Source organism: Zophobas morio, unplaced genomic scaffold (genome assembly GCF_036711695.1).
Source record: "Zophobas morio isolate AGI-343-1 ecotype UQ-CSIRO unplaced genomic scaffold, CSIRO_AGI_Zmor_V1 ptg000009l, whole genome shotgun sequence".
Taxonomy (NCBI): domain Eukaryota; kingdom Metazoa; phylum Arthropoda; class Insecta; order Coleoptera; family Tenebrionidae; genus Zophobas; species Zophobas morio.
This window is the reverse complement of record NW_026972114.1, coordinates 9,290,353-9,308,193: the sequence shown is the minus strand read 5'-3', so window position 1 is coordinate 9,308,193 and position 17,841 is coordinate 9,290,353. Positions and strand designations below refer to the sequence as shown.

Here is a 17,841-nt window from a genome sequence, read left to right as displayed (position 1 = left end):
TATAAAAAAATTGCATATTTGCATATATTTGCCTTCTGCTGCATATTTCACGGAACGGGTGCATATTTTGCATTTTTATCAATTTTTGTGCTAATTTGAAAAAAAAATTATTGTCATTCTATCGGCATTTTTCTAGAAAGACGAAATTTTATGGATCATATTGCAAATATTGTCCTGAGCTTCAAATAACTAGGAAAGGTTTGGGTTTTATGGTAGTTTGGAGACACCACTGGGTGTTAAGCCATCCTTACAGGTAAATGCGCGCCCTAATTACTTTTGGAAATACCGTTCATTCCCAATATTTTTATTCGTTAGTTAAGTGGTACGTTTAGTGGTCGAAGGGACGTTATACTATTATTTTTCATCGTGAGTTTGTATTGAAAGCATTTAAAGGGATACAGGTGTATCAATATGTCGAAGATAACTCAAATTAATTTATGGATTAAACCTTTCCCTGAACTTATTCTTCAAGAACGAACTGTGTTTTGTCGCGTCTGCCCTAAACCGGTATGTATTTTTACATATGTGGACGTAGTACGCAGTTTTTCTATTTACAAATACAGATACTTACTTTAGAATCACCGGAAAAACTTTTTGTTAGAATATTTCGAAAAATATCTAAAAACAAATTGTTACCAAAATAGTAATTAAATAGTGGATTACTACAATTTTTTAATTTGTTCCATTTATACATATTTATTTTTTAGTATAAGAATATTATCTTTAAAAACGTGATTAATGTGTTAGTGAGATGTAATTAAACACTTTGCAATGTGATTTATCGTATGTATTTTTTGTAATAAAACATAAGGTCGGAACCCTGTTTTTGTATTTTATAAATAAATTTAGTTCGTTTTTTTTATTTTTGAAGCATATGCATCTGCATATCTCTGCATATATTAAGAAAGTTATTGCATATTTGCATAAAATTGGTGCATATCATATGATCATATTTCTCAAAATTTTGGTGCATATTTTCCGCTCTCTATTCATAAAAATGCAATAAGAAAATTTCAACGTCAAAATGGCTGAAAAGAAGATCCAGTACCTTAAAATAGATGAAAAAACTGGTACAAAAAGTCTTAAGTAAATGAAAAAAATGTGGGGTGAAACATATCACTTTACTTTGTTCTGATTTTAATTTTGAAATTTCGTCTAAAACGTCAGTCCTTAAACCCGAGTCATTCCGATGAGAATTTGAGTTGAAATAACAATGCTTTTCCAGTCACCAAAATTGATAATTGGTAAATATAAATTAAACAACATTTATTCGGCAAAATTGTAAAATGATGTCATTATTGTCTTAGAGGGACATAACTAAAAAATTTGATTAACGATTTCCCATGCTTATGATAACCTTAAAATTGCAAAATTTCACAGTATTCGGTTTGGAAGTTTCAAAATTAAATTGCAAGATGATCCGAAATGTTAAAGAATGTTGTCAAATACTAGTGTTAATAGTTAACAATTTCGACTTAAAGGTTTTATAATTTTCGAAATTTCTAATTTATTTGAAATTTCACGGTTTTAAAATCATGTCTCATTTGGCAGCATATTTTTATCAAGTCTAGCCAACAATTAAGTATTAGAAAGCGAAGCGTGAGTTCATTTCATTCAAACTTTAACAGAGTTTTTTTTTGTATTTATGTCAATCACTGTCTAAATATAAAACACTTTAGCAGTGGGTTCTAAATAAAATGGAATTTTGATTATTTTCATATTATGGTTCTCCAGTGTATTTCTCGCTTTAAATATTGTAAACACGATTACCGCTTTACATCCCCCATTAGCACTCCTTGATGAACAAAATCAATTCCCTAAACTAGTTACGTTGTCGTTAATTAAATACTTAATATAATATGTGCGGCACGTCTTTCAGATATAGGGTATGTCGTTACCATTCAGCGTCACAAACGTGCTGGCAACTGGAAGGTGTTCACAAATCCTTCCTGACTAATGTTGCCGTTCCCTAGGGATCGTTCAGATCGGCATGCGACACGAATATATTTTCCGCCCGACTTAGTTGTATCCGTTCGAGTAAATTGATATGTTCTAAACACTATTATGCCGGTTGAGAAAAGCACAACATCCGGAATTACGGGATTAAGACGTTGGGGTCGCGGCGAAAAGTTAAGGGTGAGTTGATGTAACATTGTGGTAATCTTATCTCCTTCGAGTTATAAATTTTGTCGATAGAATTTTCCGTTTAAAGTAGCTAATTGCGAGTTATTCCAGTGTGTAATCAATTATTATTAGTTAACCATACTATTTCAAATCAGATATGGCAATTTATAAAATTTCATGTGCTGAGATAAATACAATCATGCCTATGGCATAATTTCGAAATGTCAACAGAATAATCGTTGCGTCCGATAAAAACTTCTAATATAATAATATTTGTCGTACTTTGATTTCATAACTTTTTTTTGTTTGTTTTGAAAATTTGTTTGCAGTCTTCTTTGTGGTGTTTTTATGACAAGGAATGATCAGCTCACGTAGAAATAGCTTATTTTCTTGAGTGCTTTATGGTGGACCGGACACACTTGTTGATCGCGTTTTGTCTCTTGTAATTATAGACTTTTATTGTCTTTTGGAGGTTATGTGTGGCTAATGCGAGCCATGCGGAAGCCGTCCAGATGAGCGATGGGATTTTATGGAGGACTTTTACGAGGAAATTCTGGTGTTGGCAGTCGCTGGAGCGTGACCATATCGATTATCCATTTTCGAATGTTCGAATGGGGATGAGTTATTGAATATCAATCAATAACCTTCTGCTTTGGGGTTAAATAGAATGATCAGTGCCTGAAAAAGTGTATCATTGTAGTAGCAGTCACGCTAGCTTTAGTAACATTCCTTTTCCCCCGATAAACAGTACACGGAAAAACTTTCTCTTCGATTCCTTCTCATCCGGCTCAACGCGGCCGAATTCAAGAATAATTCCGTATCGGGCAGCGTCAGAAAAACCGTTTTGTTTTATTTATTGCGTCTTCTGCTGAAAGAGATTTGGAATAATGTATCATTCGATTACCCTTTTATTATCTCAGAGTTCATCCAGTCGTGTGGAGCTTTTGATCTTGCCGAGGGGATGTTTTTATTTCGTCCGACTAAATGAAACTGGAATCTTTTGGCCTCAAGAAAAAAAAACTTACAAACTTAGCAAAAGCAAAGTAATTGAAAACGATGAAAAGCCACTCCAGGGAATCAATTTTCGACGATGCTAGTGAATTTTTGAATTTCGAACGTCGTAAATTCGCAACAATGTTGATAGCGTGATAAACATCAAGCGGGTGATGTTTTACGAGCTGGAACTCCGGAAAAGTCTGGAAAAGTTGGATGTAAGTAGAGCAGACGTCGGCAGATGCAAGAAAATGGCAATTTATTTTATTTCGAGAGGGTTTTATTTAGAGAGAATAAATAAAAGGGCCAACTGTTAAAGAGTATTGATTTTGGAGAAGTCATACAAAACGCCTGTTAAAGACAAACTTATTAATACATTTCTCTTGATGTTCCGTAGTCAATTCGAGCTCTCTCAATACACGTAATAAATCCTCTTTGTTAATATACAGGTGATGAAATGAAAACGTTTTCTTCGCTCCGAATCGATTCGCTCAAAGTAGCAAAACACACAAATACGATTGAAATTTATTTCGTTATTTGATTTGCTCTCAGCAACGATTTAAGTTACAAATAGCCGTCCATTCTTCGCTATTTACCCAACTAATAGAAACTTTAGTGGTGATTTTGTGGAGAATAGCCCAAGGTTCGTCTCTAAGTCCGCCCCTGTTCACAATATCTTTTCGAAAAACACACACTTAATTGACAAACAATACTGAATCAACAACCCTATCGATTTCGTCACCGGTTTAGTTACCCTCATTTCTGCATTGTAAACTAGCATCGATCGACCGACTTTCAAAAATTTGTCTTTCCGCGTCATTTAAAAGCTTGATTTCCTTGTGAAAGCACCTAAGTGCCTTCGGAACTTGCGCTAAAAAGAAACTGACGACAATGAAGTTCCCCTATAAATAGAATCCAGGTCGTAATAAATTTACTTCCATAATAGGGGTTACTAATGTTCCGACGACATTTTATCAATAACTCAAACAATTGCGATTTCAAACACGAGATGATTAAAAAGCCCGTAAGCCTTTGCTTAAATCGAATTCCCGATATCCTAGAATATGGATCTTCTAGTTCAATATCGTAAATGCCATGCTGAGAATAATTGAGAACGCAATGTCAGACGCGCCTTAATTGATTCCGAACAGCCGCTTCCGAAAAAATTCCTCAGCTATTTTATTGTTTTTGCCCCTAATTCGACAAAGGATAGTCTAAATTAAATTTCGTCCAGGGACGGACACAAACGGGGGTGAAGATACCCATAACTCACCTTTTAATTTAGACACCCTTTCTGAAAGTTCACTTCGTCACAAGACTTTTAGGAACATAATCAAATTAAAAACTTTAAAATTCTGCATTTTGTTATTAATTCTGTAGTAAGTGGGGCGTGCAATTCAACAGGTGCAGTTGTTTTTAGAATACGAATTAAATGATACAATTTACTTAATGTCAAATGCTGTCTAATTTTATTTACAAGGTGCTCCGTGGACTGGGGATTACAATTGAATTTTTGAATAAGGAGACTGGAAACTACAAAGCGAAACTATTTTAATAAAAAATGATACTGGGACTGTGTGTTCGGAAAGCTCAAGAAACTTTGCAATGGAAGAGCGAAAATCGAAAAACAAAGACAGCCATTATATAAAATACATTCAGGGGGATGGATTAAAAGATACATACTACAAAAGGATAATGAAAAAGCGATATTAATGGTTAACACTACCAAAAATAATCTCGGAATGAAATGTCGAAATCTGAAGTTGTGGAAAAAAATTATGAAATTCTGGGACCAAGGACCGCGATCTCAAAAATGGTGAAATTGATCTCACAGCCAAATTTTATTTTCGATCAGATGCTGTTTTTGTGAACTTTAAAGAAAATAGTTTGTGGAATTAAATCAGACGGTCATGTTGAAGTCATATTTAATTCCTATCGTTGAACAAATATTACATTGTTATCTATGATAGCTACATTTTTTATAGTTTGTAACTTTCGATGTCTTGACTTTTCTAAAATGTGGATAATTTTTACACGAGGCCCGATTTTCTAAAATTTGACTGTTATCAGGAAAAAATACCGATAAAATGAAAATAATTAAATTAGTATGCACACAAATCTGTTTATAATATATAGTAAGCTACACATACCTTCAGGTTTCTTTGCCTTTGTTTTTTAGTAACAATATTTTTGTTTACTGAATGATTAGTCTGTGTATGTACAATGCAATTAATTGAACACGTAATACTAAACATAGACATTATTTTAACGAGATAAGAAAAACCAGAACTGCTAATACATGTTCTCCTAAAAAAAATGTCCATACCAAATAAATCGAGTTATGATGTTGAAATTTTTATCTGATTTATATTTTTTGGCTCGGAATGTCCCAGAATCATCTTAGGTAGAGTATCTTGACAGAATATGTCACTTTTAAGAGTGTGGACACGAAATGACAATGTCAAATTTATCATGAACGTTCGTCTCAGAGGGTTTTTCAGTTTCTTAAAAGAAATAATTTGTCATTTTTTGAAGTAAACAGTCAAACATTGGTTGCGGGTAAATTTGGAGTGAACAAAGAAGTAATTACAAATGCATTTAAATAAAAAAAATTGAGGAGGTGGAGCCTCGAGATTGTAGAAAAAGCACTGTCCATTAAATTTTCTTGTGTTTTTCAGGCTATGAATCTTTATTAAAATTAAACTATTCATTTCTACCCAGGTATACTTCTCACATTTACAAAAATATTAGGTCTTCATTGGTAAACAAGAAAATTATGATAATTTCGGACGAGTTTGTTAATGAATATGCATTACCAAGGAATGAGATTAACATTAAAAACATTGAAGACTGCGGAATTTCAAGAAAATTTTCATAATCAACTAGTGATTTATACAATCTGAATCATTTTAACAAAATGGAATTTTCTTCAGCATGTAATTTAATAATCTAATCAAAAATAAGAACTTTATGTTAAATGGACTTACAAATGTGTGACAGTTTTTTGCGTTTTTCTCAAAACATAGTATGATGAGGAAGTTAACGGGTTAGATTCTGACGAATTTTCTGTGAGTAGACCAAATTTTGTACACTGAGTTCTTGTATAGTTTACGATTCCTCGTATTGACCTGGGCCATTCTTAAGACATTCTCCAAAAAGTGCCGCATAATTATTTCCAACTTTTTGAAGGCTTCCTCATAAATGTAATACACGATTTTCATAGTGATTTACCGCTACATATTTAGCTGAAACCTGAAAGTTGATGTATAATTTTGTTCTTCGGTACTAGAATCTACTGGTTCATGCCTTAAAACATAGAATTGGAGCAATTTGAGACTTGTATTTCTTACCAGTCATTCACATTTTACTGACGAAGTTATTCCCAATCATTTTCATTGTACGTACCACTACTGAACATTTGGCTGACAAGAGAGAGAAAACTAAAATCTAGAGTCCCTAGATATACTTTAGAAAAGAGTTGTGACACGAAACGTCAAAATAATGGTAAATTTTATTTTACTATGCTGGCTGCGGATGATTCTTTTGATTCATGTTTTGACAATTTGTAATTGTCGTTTAGTACATAGACGTGGAAGAGAATAGTCGTCGTCTGCCGTGTATGAAACTGCAGAAGTACAGAAGCAAATGGTTTCTCATTATTGTTTAAATACCCCGAAAACCAGGTATTACTTAACACATAGAGAGGACAGATGCAATATTCATCTTGAAAAATTGGCAAAAGTTCTCTTCAAAAAAGAAAATTTTATATTTGAAGTCAATGCAAAATATGTGAGTACGCAATTCCAACAATTTATAATGTGGCTGAATTTACGTCAAAATGACCTGTTCTTGGCAGAAAAAATATTATTGATGAACTTGAGCAGATTATTTTAGAAAAAGAAAGCTTCATCAAAAAACTGCAAAATGAAGATTTAAAGTTACAAGAAGAAATAACGCGGGGGGCTGAAAAGCAAATTAATGTTTTGAAAGCACAAATTTCTAGTTTAGAAGGGTCAGCGACAAAGAAAAAATTATCTGTGATGATTTCTCCTCATTGGATTTATTTCAGCATAATCATGAGATTAATAAAAACGGCGTTATTCTTGACTTAGTAATATCTTGAATATTAACATCGTCTTCGTCGATAGAAGTTCATGGTGAAGATTTTGGATTAGTTACCGTGGATGACCATCATCCTCCACTCTGTATAATTCTTCCCACAAATCATGCAACTTCCAATATTGTGCCTTCAATCAGTTGGTACTATAACTTCAAAAAAGCCAATTGTTATCACTTTTTAAATAACTGTTTTTCATCTATAAACTAGGGTTCTCTTTTGCAATATTCAGATATTGAAGCTACAATTGTAACTTTCTACTCCATTGTTCATGAGGCTATTGATATCTGTACTCCTAAAACTAGTAAGCCCAATATTCATTTTCCAGTTTGGTTTAAGCCAAATACTGTTAAATTTGTAAATAGAAAGCGTAGATTATTTCAATTATACAGATCTACATTGAATGTAACCCATTATAAAAATTTTAAAGCGGTTCGTAGACTAGCTAAGGCTGCAATAAAAGAAGACTACGATAACTATATATGCTTCGTTGAAAATAACGTTCATAATAATACTAAAGTGTTCTGTAACTACGTGAATTCCAAAAGTCGCAATTCTAAATCTAGTGTACCGAAAAATATGCACTACCAAGATTTACACTCCTCTGATCCCCAAACGATTGCCAATATGTTTGCTAAGTACTTTAAGTCTGTATATGATTCAAACGTGAACAACCAAAACCCTGAATTAAATCCCTCTTTGTTTCTGAATAACGTTAATTTACATGATATTGACTTAAATCCTGACTTGATTCGAAACAAACTATTAATTCTAAAACCTGGTTTAAATCCAGGACCAGATGGAATTCCTCCTTATTTCCTAAATCAGTGTGCTAGTAGCTTAGCCTGGCCTATCTTTTTACTGTACAGAAAATCTATCGACACTGGTATTTGTCCCAGTATTTGGAAACAAACTCATGTGATTCCCCTGCATAAAACTGGAGACAAATCTGAAGTTACTAACTACCGACCTATATCGATAATTTCTGCTTTATGTAAGGGTTTAGAATCAATTATTAGTGAACAACTTATTCGAATGTACAGAAACATCCTTTCACCGTATCAACATGGATTCCTTCCTAGTAGAAGTACAGTGACCAATCTTGCTATATACAATGAATTTATTATCGATGCTTTTGAAGATGGATGCCAGGTTGACTCGGTCTATTTGGATTTTAGTAAGGAAGATATTGTTAACCATGCTTTTCTAATGAAAAAAACTTTGGTATCTCGGTATTTGTGGTCAACTTCACACATAGATTTTCTCTTATATTACCAATGGTATTCAAATAATTTCGTTAAAGGGATTTCTATCCGATCCTCTCTTAATACTTTCCGGAGTTCCCCAGGGCAGTCATCTTGGTCCAATACTCTTCCTACTATTTATTAATGATCTTGTAGTATCCTTCTCTACATCGAATCTACTGCTTTTTGCTGATGATTTAAACATTTTTCCAAGATAAGTTCTTTTGAAGATTGTTATCGGCTTCAAGCAGCCCTGGATGTTACTACGAAGTGGTGTATTAATAATAATATGATGCTCAACAATGACAAGTACAAGATTATAACATTCTCTAGAAAATTATGTAACTATGTATTCGCCTACGCTATAAATAATAAGTTTTTGGAAAGAGTGAATGAAATTAAAGATCTAGCAATAGTTTTTGATTCGCAACTACGCTTTAATAGCCCCATGGATTATATTATTGATAAGTCATATCAGTTTCAGTTTCAGTTTGGTTTCATATCGTGTAACTGGCTTCATAAAAAGGATGACTAGAGATTTTCACTGCGTTGCTCCTGTTCGTAAGCTTTTTATTACACTAGTTAAACCTATCTTAGAGTACGGCATAATTATTTGGTTTCCTTTTTATGAAGTCCACGTAACAAGACTAGAAAGAGTGCAGAGAAAAATGTGTAACTTTTTAATTTTCAAGATGGGGCTTAATAAATCGCAATATAATTATGATCAGAGACTTAATTTAACGGAATTGGAAGAACTGTCGAAACGCGTTTTGAACTTTAAGCTACGATTTGTGTTTAAACTCTTGCATAATCAAATAGATTGTCCACAGCTTTTGTTGCTTTTAAATTTCAAAGCACCTTTAGTTAATACCAGAAACCGCGATATATTTGTTTGTCCCTTTAGAAAAACTAATTTTGGTTTAAATAGCTCTGTTGTTAATAAAATTGTGACTGCTATAAACAATCTACCAGTTAATTTAGATATTTTTAATTGTAAGGAGAGTACATTTAATTTTTATTTAAGGCCAATGTAGCCATCAATTCTCTTATTTATATTTTATTGTCTCCATTGGAACAGTTCTGTTTGACAATAAATTACTATTATTATTATTATTATTAATATTTTACAATCACCTCTCTTACTGAACTTCTCTTCAAATCCAACCGCTCTTTTACCCGCTTCCACTTTCATTTTCTCCCTTTTTGTTTCTTCTCTCACTATATACCCCGGCGTATACCTTTACGATCCCAATGTCCATTTTAAGTATTTTTCTTACACTCTCTCTATTTCTTCATATTCCCTCCATCCCCAAATCTCAGCTCCGTACACTGTTGATCAGACTATCAAACATCATCATTCTTCTCTTATAATCATGTCCAAATTTTCTCTCTCCTATTCTTATCACTTTTTCGCTTTTCGGACTATTTCTTGAATATGCACTCTATCTGAGTTATTGCTCTTTAATGTATATCCTAAGTACTGGAATTCTTTCATCTGTTCAATCTACTTCCCTCTCCATGTCCACTATTCCTTCTCGTTTCTTATTTTCTTCCCAAACACCACCATTTTTGGTTTTTCTACATTCACTTCCAATTCCTTTTTTTGTACGTACCTCTCGAAAGTTTTAATCATCGTTTTCATTTCTTCTCTTTCCTTTGCCACAATCACCAAATCATCTGCGTACGCCAACGACTACACTTTCTCTTAGCCCACTACCACCCCTCCTGTCTGTGCTTTCCTGAACAATTCACCTATATCTCCTAGATGAGCTGCAAACAATGTGGGACTGAGTGGGCATCCCTGTCTCACTCCTCTATTTGTATAAAAACTCTCGCTCTCTATTCCAATCACTCTCTCTTTACTTACTGTTTCTTCATATACTTCTTCCATTTTCGTTACCAGGTACGCTACGCATCTACTCCCTTTCTCCTCAAATACTCCCACAGTTTTTCTCTATTCACGTTATCAAACGCTGCTTTGAAATTTATGAACAATGCGTACATTTGTCCACCCTCATTTCTTATTTCTCTTCCCACTAAATCCCGCAGGATGTACACATTGTCCATAGTTCCTCTACCTTTCCTAAACCCTGCCTGACTGTCTGGTAATATACCCCTTGCTTCTATCTCCTTTCATAACCTCTCATCTAGTATCATTGCGAATATCTTGTACGCCGGATTAAGCAAGGTGATCCCTCGGTAGTTCTTCACATCACTTTTTTGTCCCTTTTTAAATAATGGGGTTAATATACCTTCTCTCCACTGCCGGGAACAATTTTCCCTTCTAAACTCCATCTACCACTTCCCATATCCTTTCTTTCACTCTTTCTGCCCCGAACATCCACGCTTCGTTCTGGATTTCATCTCCTCCAGGTGCCTTTCCTCTTTTCAGTCTTTCTATGGGTCTTCCTATTTCATCTTCTTTAATTTTCTAACCTCTCCACATTTCTTCCGTTGTTGTGATTCCTTTATTTATTTTGCAGCATTTTTCCTCACAACCTCCCAATAATTCCATAGTGTCTTTTCCATTCATGTATTTTGATTTTCCTACTGACTTCAGTCTTCCTTCTCCGTTCCTTGTTTATATATTTCCATACTTCTTCTTCTGTTTTCAGGGACTTTATTGTCTTCTCTTCTTCTTCTCGTTTTTCTCTTTTTGTTTCTTCACGTTTTCTCCTATAATTCTCTCTTGCTTTTAAGGACTCTTTTTTCTTTCCCCTGTTATTCTTCCATTTTCTTAATTTTTCCCTTGCTTTTCTCTTCAACTCACTACATTCTCCGTTCCATCCATTATTCCTCCCTTGCCATATGTATTTCTTTCTTTTTTCCGTAGAGTCTATAATTAACTTGATCAGTTCTGCTATCATAGCTTCTATATCTTCTTTTACTTCGAATTTCTTTTTTTCTAGTCTACTTCTGTACCTTTGAATTCCCTCTTCAATTCATATTCTTTTTTCTATTTCTTTTCTTTCGTTTCCTCTCTCTTGTTTTTCGTACTCTTGCTCTTTTCCTTTGATTTTTATTTCTAGTGGCATATCGTTTGATTCTAACCTTTCCTCCACTTTGAAACTCTTTATTTCTTCTCAAGCCTCTTCGTTGATAATCCCATAGTCTATAATTGATTCACTCCTAGCCCCTACGTACGTCCATTCTTCTTCTTCATCTCCTTCCATGTTTCCATTCAAAATTTCCCATCCCATTTCTTCTATTATCTTACACAATATTTTCCCTTCTTTGTTATTTGCTTTGTCTTTTGATAATCTTTTCTCTCCACTTTTTTATCTATTATTCTCGTCCCCTTATCGCCCAGTCTTGCGTTAAAATACCCTTCTATAAGTGTCTTTTCATCTCCTTTTTCTTTTGTATGTTTATCTTGGTTTCCATTTTCTTGCTATAAACGGTTATTATTTCCCATCGATTGTTATCCAGCTGTATTACTTTCTTCATTAGTGCGTTTTTATTATTACTTTCCTGTTCCAATTCTTGTATTTCTTTTCGCATTACTATTCCCCCGCTTGCTCCCCCTTTTTTTTCCTTTGTCGCCCCTTGACACTCCCACACATATTCTTGTGGTAGTGTTTCTTCAAATTTCTCCCTGTTTTCTCTTTGTACCCATCTCTGTACTAGCCCCTCCACATAAAATTTTCCCACGTAGTCCCAGAACTCCTTTTCCTTTTTTCGCAACCCTTCGACATTCCAAAACAGTAGCTTCACCCCTTTTTCTCCTAATTTTGTACCAGCTTCCCTTTTTCCGATTTTCCTAACTCTTTTCTAAGGCATATCTAGGGATTCTACTAAAATCTATATCTATAGTTTTCTCAAGGATAGCAAAGAAATACCATATTATCTGTGTTTCTTTCTAACTTGACATCACTGTCAATCGTGTCCACATTTTTAAAAACGACATAATTTGTCAAGGCACTCTAATCTTAGGTGGATATTTAAAATTGTTTTTAAACTAAAGTAATGTGATAACACATTGTGGTTCAGCAATGCACAGTCAACTCTAAACGTCCAGCTTATTAAAAATTCGTCACTATAATAAAATCTCTCGTAAGAAAAATCTCCAGAAAATATTCAGAATATTAAAATAATAAATTTTATCATTTTCAGGTTGAATTGTTTCGGTAAAAAAATTGTACAGTAATTCAGACACGTGCGTCAAAATTCCGAATAAACAAAATTACATTAGCGTCCCATTGTAGGTTACCTAGTTATACACATTGTTGCATTCGCTACAATTGCACTGTAATTTTCTTGCTTTTCCAGAAAATAATAAATTCTATTTGGTTTTCAGAGCCCTGTGCATGCCAGCTTCCACGGGAATGGCTGAAGGTGAGCAGTCGTTAGCGTAATAATCTTCAACAATCCTTTGTGTTACAAGTGCCATATCATGCCTGAATGCACTTTGCAACTGCACGTAATTTAATTCCGTCTTTTTTGATTGAACTTAATGAATTATTTACGTGCCGCCAGTTACTTTCATTAGAATTAAATTAAACTAAAGTTTGGCGTCCGATCTGCTTTAGTTCAGTTAGATTTTAATACTAAATAGTTCGAGAAAGCCAGTTGGTTTTAAGGTCCATTAGTGGTAACTTGACGAAAACTTGCTGATGGATCCTTTAGGGAGCATTCAAGTATGTTTAGAGCAAAGGTAACAGGAGTTTTCTGTAACTTTTGAAGGACAGAATTCGACATAAAATGTTTCCAATATTCGCGTCGAATCTCTTGTGTAGTAATTTTGACCAGATAACTCTATATCCGAATGAATACGAATTTGTGAAATCACCGTCAGTATAATTAGTAATTTTATTGAAAATGATAATATATTAAGGTTTAAAAATTCCAGAAATTTGTTCGAACTACTTTTGGTATTGATTGTTTGTCCACTTTACATTCATCTGGTTCAATTCAATAACGCACATTCAAAATTTCAATTAAAACAATATCATGTTGCAACAGATATGTGTCTGTGCAAAGGAGAAGTCACGACTCTGTATTTGTTGAAATAAAAATATGAAAGCTCGCCCCGGGCACCCAATTTTTTAAAAGTCAAAACAAAAAAGTTCATCGAGTAAAATCTCTGTAAAATGAGAACTGAGCCGTTAAAAATACAAATCTTGTTGGTAACAGAAATAGTAGTTTAGTAAAATTGCGGAAACGTAATAGAAATTCATAGTTGTTACAAAGCTTGTATGACAGCCATAATAATAACACATTGAAATTATCAGCATGATTATCTATATGTGTGAATAAAATATAAAATTGTTATTTTAGTAATAACATATGAAAATTCATTAACTGCATAATTTATAACACAGTCTTTACTGTTATTATTTGATAATTTTTTGTAAAGGTTTAAATTTCTGGTGACTTACTACCAACAGTCACGTTTACACTGAGAACGTATACAGCAACTTTAGTCTCTTGAAAATATAATGGTTTTCTTATTTTCGTTAGTGAAAAATAATCGCGGATTTAGTGTAGGTATATTATTTTAATCGTATTATCTTATAAATAGTTTACGAATACAATGTTTGTTTAAATAGTTTCTCCAGTAATGTAATTTAAAGTAAAAGAAATATTTAAATTATATTCACCGATATCGTAAAATGTATCAGCAGTACTTGTGTTTAATTTTATTTTAAACCACTGCTTGTCTTCACTTCATTCGTGTTTCCGATTCTACGGAAACCCAACTCGAATATATTCAAATTAATGTTACCAATCTGTCATTGTAGTGATGGTCAAAACTCACCTTAAATTCAATGTTTTTGGACTATGTATCCATTTTAAAATATTGCTTCATAAATATAACGTTAAAGGAGCAGCACGAATACAAGTGTCCTTTCACATTACTTTTTGGATAATAATCATTGATAAAAAATGAAAAAGCAAATTCATTTTTCCTAATATAAGACGTTATTTTTTAGTTAGTCTTTCACACAGGCTCTGGATTTTTTTCAATCTTATAAAAAGGAAATTATTTCCCCCGTATATTTTGGTAGGTTCACCCACGTCCAATTTTTTTTGTTCATTTATACCTCCGTACGTCTAACGTGACACGAAAAAGATTTCTTAAGAAAAGTTGTTAATATTAATAAATAAAAGCACAGATACTGTAAAATCGTCTTCCTCCTGACACTGAAGGATCAAGCTGTCTTCCTCATCGCCTCCTACGTACGTACCCCAGGGGATCAGAAAGACAGGTGATCATCCGACGTTTGTTAAAGAGCGAATTTTGTTGACCGCACCTTATAATTTAGAATTTTATAGCTTCCAGCGCTAACACTCTTAATATTTAAATTAACACGCCAACGTAAGATTGTTTAAGTTACTTGTGCAAGAAGTTTGACATATGACAGGGCTATCTTCTTAAGGGGCTATCTGTTGATGTTTGTTTGTCTTGAAGTGACAACAAACACCACGCCGGACAAAGCGCCAACCACCAGTGATAAACACAATTACTTTGTGAATGATGGTCCAATTTGTAAACTTACTACTTGTTGCGCAATAATCAACTTTGTTTTGTGTTCAAAATAATGGCAAACTCAAAATAAACAAAATTTATATAATCGCATGAGTTATGTTTGCGACGGCCGTATATCAAACAAACAGTGAATTAATTTTAATGTTATGTATATTTATGTGTCACATATTATCGGCTTCTTTTTCTACGTATAGGTATATAGTTTTCTTTTAACAAAATGATACTTAAAATATGTTTCACGTGGTAATTTCTTATGGAGAAATATAAATTTTTCAATTAGCTCCGCCTTTCGTCTGGCGACGTATAAAAAAAATAACCACGACGAATAAAAATTTTATCACAATTGAGATCGGGGATTCAAACTGTGATGATCTTTTATTCGTTGTGAAACCAGGGGGCGGACCTTAATTGAAAATTTCATATTTCTGTACAAGAAATTACATAAAAAAAGTAAAACAAAGTGAAAAAAGGACAAAAAGTAGAGAAAGAATATTCTTATTCTTTGACAACAAAAAGGAGATATCGAAAGAAGAAAAAACTTCGAAAATAAAACGTTTACTATTCACCATTTCATGTTTTATTAAATTTATAGCGTAAATCAGTAGATGTGGCAACTCTGATAACGCAGCAGGATATAGTTCTAACCTCAAATTCAACATTTGATTTCGTTGTTGAAAGAGAACATGAATTTTACGAAAAGAAAGTGAAAGGATAAGCTCCGCCCACCCGTCCCCATTTCAGTTGTAATTATTCTTTTATTTGTCATGAGAGGATATACTAAAGTTTATATTTCTCTAGAAGAAATTACCACGTGAAAATTTTTTAAGTGTCGTGTCGTGTCTTAAAAAAAAACTATATGTATATTATGAAAAAGGAGCCGAGGATTATGCTCCACCCACCCGCCCCGATCTCAATTGTGATAAATTTTTTATTCGTTGTAAGACCAGGGGGCGGAGCTTAATTGCAAAGTCTATATTGCTGCACAAGAAATTACCAAGAGAATAGACTATTTTGCGAAAAAGTCGCTAAAGAATATTGTTTTTGTCCCGAAAGTAAAATTTGCAATTAAGTTCCGCCTCTTAGACCCACAACGAAAAAAAAATTTATTACAATTGGATCGGGACGGGTGGGTGGGGCACATTTTTCGGCTTCCTTTTCTAAATGTATATAGTTTTCTTACAACAATACGATACTTAAAACATGCTTCACGTGGTAATTTCTTAAAGAGATATATAAACTTTTCAATTAAGCTCCACCTCTCGTCTGACGACGAATGAAAAAAAAATCACTATTGAGATGAGGGTGAGTGGGTGGGGCTTATCCTTTGACTCTCTTTTCGTAAGAAACATACTCAAAAAGTAGGGAAAGATAAATATTTATTTTCTCAAAACTAAAAGGAGATATCGAAAGAAGAAAAAAACTATAGGAAAATAAAACGTTCAGTAGTCACATTTTCACTCTTTTGTAAATTTATAAGATAAATCGATAGATCTGACAACTCTGATGTGTCATCACAGAATTATATCGAGCTGTGTCAGCTCGATATAATTCTAACCCCAAATTCAGCATTTGATATTTTAGGTATTTCGTTGTAGAAAGAAGAACTTTATATTTCTTTACAAGAAATTACCACGTGAAACACTTTTTAAAAGTATTATTTCGTTGAAAAAAAACTATGTATATATTAAGAAAAAAATAGCCGAAGATTATGCCCCACCCACCCGTCCCGATCTCAATTGTGATAAATTTTTTATTCGATGTGAGACCAGGGGGCGGAGCTTAATTGCAAAGTCTATATTGCTGTACAAGAAATTACCAAGATAAACATGGTTGTGGTATTATGATGTCGTTGAAAATGGACTATTTTGCCAAGAAGTAGTGAAAGAATATTCTTTTTCTCCCAAAAGTAAAATTTGCAACTAAATTCCGCCCCTTAGATCCACAACGAATAAAAAATGTATTACAACTAGATCGGGGCGGGTGGGTGGGGCACATTCTTTTCTTCCTGTTCTAATTAAATATAGTTTTCTTTCAACGATACGATAGTTAAAACATGCTTCACGTAGTAATTTATTAAAAAGAAATATAAGCTCCGCCTCTCGTCTAACGACGAATAAGAAAAATTAATCACAATTGAGATGAGGGCGGATACGTGGGGCTTATCCTTTGACTTTCTTTTCGTAAAATACACACTCCTCTTTAACAATAAAATACTTACAACGAATAAAAAATTTATCACAATTGAGATCGGGGATACAAATTGTGATGATCTTTTATTCATTGTGGGACCAGGAGGTGGACCTTAATTGCAAATCCCATATTTCTATACCAGAAATTACGTTAAAAAGTAAAATAAACTAAAAAATGGACAAAAAGTCGGGAAATAATATTCCTAATCTCAAAACCAAAGGGAGATATCGAAAGAAGAAAAAACCTATACGAAAATAAAACGCTGGATATTTACAATTTCACTTTTCTGTAAATTCGTAGTGTAAATCGGTAGATCTGGCAACTCTGATGAGGCAGGTGGATATAATTCTAAACTCAAATTCAGCATTTGATATTTGAAGTATTTCGTTGTTGAAAGAAGAGCATGAATCTAACAAAAAGAAAGAGAACGAATAAGCCCCACCCACCCGCCCCCATCTCAGTTGTAATTATTTTTTTTTGTCATGAGACGATAGGCGGAGCATAATTAAGAAGTTTATATTTCTCTATAAGAAATTACCACGTGAAACATTTTGGAGTATCGTGTCGTTGAAAAAAACTATATGTATATGTTACAGCTAATATCCGAAATACGTTATTATGCATAATAACTAGACACTTTAGGAATTATGCGTAATAACTAAACTTGTCAGTTATTACGCATA

At 33.4% G+C, this 17,841-nt stretch overlaps 1 protein-coding gene across 2 annotated transcripts in view; it reads left to right on the top strand.

The window, feature by feature from the left end:
- LOC135125827 (5-hydroxytryptamine receptor 1) overlaps nt 1-17,841 on the top strand; it is a 307,214-nt gene that overhangs the window by 126,120 nt on the left and 163,253 nt on the right. The window contains exon 3 of one of the 2 annotated variants that reach the window (XM_064051533.1): nt 12,776-12,813. The exons of the other annotated variant lie outside the window; for it this stretch is intronic. The gene's annotated coding sequence lies outside the window, so the exon portion shown is untranslated. The remainder of the gene's footprint in view (nt 1-12,775; nt 12,814-17,841) is intronic. 2 annotated transcript variants of the gene reach the window in all.